The sequence below is a fragment of the Mesoplodon bidens genome, assembly GCF_964165515.1.
Source record: "Mesoplodon bidens genome assembly, chromosome: 4".
NCBI classification, from domain to species: domain Eukaryota; kingdom Metazoa; phylum Chordata; class Mammalia; order Artiodactyla; family Ziphiidae; genus Mesoplodon; species Mesoplodon bidens.
The window spans coordinates 47,220,586-47,224,911 of NC_138160.1; positions in this window are offsets into that span (position 1 = coordinate 47,220,586).

Sequence of the window (4,326 nt, forward strand, 5' to 3'; positions counted from 1 at the left end):
TAACCCTCACCCTACCATGCTGGTGTCATGATCTTGCACTTCCAAGCCTCCCGGACTGTGAAAAATAAATTTTTGTTGTTTATAAGCCATCCAGTCTGTGGTATTTTGTCACAGCAGCCAGAACGAATGAAGACAACCCTCTTCTCCTCTGCTTGCCCAACTTCAACAAAATGTCAAGATTTGGTTCAAGTCTTACCTCTCTCTAAAGCTTCCCTTCACCACTCCAGGCCACTGGCTTTCTCTATCTCTTCTTGGAATACAAGGCCTACAAGAATCCAGTGTCAGACTTCCCTGGTGGTGTAGTGGTTAAGAATCCGCCTGCCAATGCAGGGACATGGGTTCGAGCCCTGGTCCAGGAGGATCCCACATGCTGCGGAGCAACTAAGCCCGCTAGCCACAACTACTGAGCCTGAGTGCCTCAACTATTGAAGCCCATGCGCCTAGAGCCCGTGCTCTGCAACAAGAGAAACCACCGCAGTGAGAAGCCTGCGCACCGCAACAAAGAGTAGCCCCCGCTCGCCGCAACTAGAGAAAGCCCCTGCGCAGCAACAAAGACCCAACACAGTCAAAAATAAATAAATAAAATAGATAAATTTAGTAAAAAAAAAAAAAAGGCTCCTGTGTCAGTGGTAATAAGTTATGTTAATTTGAGCATGGGGTGCTTCTCCTGAAATAGATGACAAGATCTTTAGAGCAAGACTGTGATTTCACTTTTCTATATCTTCCATAGTATATATTGTGGTAAGCATAAAACAAGTAAAGCAAAAGCTTTTGGTTCACCTTTGGTGATAGAGGTTTACAAGGAACACAGGAATACAGAGTAGAACTGCAATTGTCTCCTTGTGTTAGGTAGAAAATTGGTCACCCCAAAGATACCATATTCTAATCCCTGGAACCTGTGAGTGGTACTTTACATGGAAATAAGATCATTGCATATGAGATGAAGTTAAGGATCCTGAGACGAGGAGACGATTCTGGTCTATCAGGGTGGGCCCTAAATGCAATCACGTATATCCTTATAAATGGGAGGCAGAGGGAGATATGGCACAGATGCAAGAGAAGGCATTGTGACCACAGAGGCAGAGATTAGAGTAAGGCAGCCACTGATCAAGAAATGCTGGCTATCACCAGGAGCTGGGAGAAGTAAGGAAGAGATTCTCCCCTGGAGCCTCCAGAGGGAGAATAGCCCTACTGCTGGTACCTTAATTTCAACCTAGTGATACTGGTTTTGGGCACCTGGACTCCAAAACTGTGAGAGAATAAATTTATTTTATGCCACCAAGTTTGTGGTAATTTGTTCCAGTAGCCACAAGAAATTTATACACTCCTCAATATCATTTATGCCTTTGAGTCCCAGAGTATCCAGCATTATGTTGTGTCATATGCTTTATAGAATCTCAACAATGTTTCTTCCCCTCTTTTCAGGAAAATAACCTGAGATGCAGTGGCCAACTTTCTCCTCAAAGAGAAGATAAGCCTGGGTTGGTTTGTTGCCACATAATATGGACCGTCCCTAGTGGGAAGTGCTCTTGACAAATTATCTCAAAGGCAGCTGGACTTTTCCACATCTGTACCATTTGTGGCGACCTTGGGGTCATGCCAGTCTTGATAGGGTTCCCCAGAAGCAGAGACTGAGACAGAGATTCTTTTTCAAATTATTGATTGGGGGATGCTGTCAAGATAAGGGGGAGGGGGTGAGAGAAGCAGAAGAGGGAAGGAAAAAATGGAGTCACATATGGTTTCAGCCAGAGACTAACTTCAGTCTGACCCTATGCAGAGTTTGCACCACAAAGTTAGCCCCCCTTGAGGCAAGGGGGCCAGCCTTTCATTTCACACTATCACTCCAAGGTTGGGAGATGAGAAGATGCGAGAAGGGAGAGAAATGACGGCCTCCCAGGCAAAGAACAATTGGTTTTATGGGCTTGTTATAAGGAATGATTAATAAAAATATCTGTAAAGAAAACCACATATGCAAAGAATCATATGAACTGTTAATGAGTGTAACTATTATAAGGTACTATAGTTTGTCAAGACAAATTTAGACTGATCCTAAAGTGCTGGCCAACGGCAATCAGTGAGGGTTGTTTACTACCCCTGAGTTTGGACTCTGGGCTCCCGGAGCCTGTCGCACAGCATGACAACCTAGTTAAATCTCAATCGGGTTGCAAAAATAAACATGACTCACAGTAGAGTTAACAGTGGAATGATACTCAGCTCAGAGAATGCCTTTAAAAGACATGTGCTTACAGGCCAGTGGAAAGACCTCTCCACGGCAGGTGAAGTCTACAAACTGAGAGCGGCAGCATCTATGAAAATTTGTGATCACAGAGGGATCCTGTTTGAGAGTAGGGTGAAAGGCATGATCCAAACCCAGCCTTGATGGAACCAGGGCCGTTTTGTTTGTTTTCCAGGCAGACAGGGTGAAACAGCGAAGTATCCAAAGAGGTGTGAATTCCACCCTTCATGGTGCAAAACATGTGACCCGCAAAGCCTAGATTTTGATCATTTCAATCCAACATTTCTGAGCAAGTCCTTGGAACTTAGAAAATGCCTCCTAAATTTTCAAAACATTTCTGAGACGCATTAAGCTGCTGCCTTTGTTGAGGTCAGCTGGGCACAAGAGCCTGGGCAGAGAATGGGGATGGTGAAGAAGGAAAGCCATGGCCACAGGGGCTCCAGCCAGGCATGGCCAGGTTCATGACCCCCATACAACATGCTCAACTCAGATCTTAACCGGTATTTACCAGACAGATTCTTGGATTTCACTGACTGGTAAAGATAGATGTGTGAGAGAGAGACAGACAGACAAAGAAACAGAGAGACAGAGAGAGAACAGAGAAGGACTGAAATAGCATTGTAGACTCTTTTTGTAACATCTGAAAAACAACAAAATATCAAAAAATAATCCACCATAACCACTATTTCATAAATAAAAGCCATTTGAGTATCAAAAAAAGAAGAAAGGACATGATCTCAGAATAAAGGGCAGTCTTTTAAGCTGAATAGATCTGGCTCTAGGGAAAACTCATTACTTTATGTTTACCTTTTTCATTTTACCTCGCATCGGTACTCTAAGTATTCTGTCAGCCACAATTTGAGACTCGAGCCCCTTTAAGCGTCCTCTTTCCCATACAAATTGAAAAGAGCTGGACTCCTTCGGGCATAACATAAATCAAGGGCAAATGAAATACGTGCCCCAAGTAAAGGGTGTCCAAAAGTCATGGAAACTTTAAATCAACCATTCCCAGCTTTATGTTTTAATACCCTTGGGGATTTCTCATTATCTCAATAGGGCTGCCAGGAAAAGTTTCAATAACCTACAACAAATTAAAGTTTAGCTTCTGATTTAGGTGTTCGTATCATTTAACCCTTTAAAAAATAAGAGATTACGTTTAACGTTGATTGAGTCCCTGACTCTATGTCAGATGCTGTACCAAGGATTCGTATATGCATTTCCCCCATTTAAAAACATTAAGATATTTACATACAATAAAATTTAGACTTTTTTACCATGTAAATCGAGGAGTTTTGACAAATACATAAGTTGTGTAACCATCACCACAGTGAAGATATAGAACAGTTTCATCAGCCCCCAAGTTCCCCCTCACCTCTTTGTAGTCATCCTCTATCTTTACCCCTAGAACCTGGAAACCACTGCTCTGTTTTCCATCCCTATAGTTCTGCCTCTTCCAGAATACCCACATTATAATTCCCCAGATTTCCTCATAAGTGGAACCATGCAGTATGTCGCCTTTTGAGTTCGGCTTCTTGCACCTGGCCTAGTGCATGTGACATCCTTCTGTTTGGGGTGCATCAATAGTTCCTGCTTTGTTACTGCCCAGCACAAAATGGGCTGCTTATCCATTCATCCATTGAGGCACAGTTGGGTTGTTTCCATTTAGGAGGTAGGGAGACTAAAATAAAGATGCTATCAACAGTCACATACTGTTTTTATGTGAATATAAGTTTTCATTTCTCTTGGGTAATTACCTAGGAGTGGAATACCAGAGTCTTAAGGCAAGTGTATGGTTATTTTTTTAAGAAACTACCAAACATTTTCCAAAATGACTGTATCATTTTTCATTTCCAACAGCAATGTACAAGAATTATACTTACTCTGTATCTCTGCTAGCACTGGGTATTGTCAATTCTTATGCATATATATGTTTATATACATGTGTAACTCTGTCTCTTTAAATATATATGTGCACATATATATATATACATATATTTATATATATACATACATATGTAGTGGTATTTCCTGTGGTTTTAACTTTTTAAAATTGACATAAAAATCACATAACATAAAATTCACAATTTTAA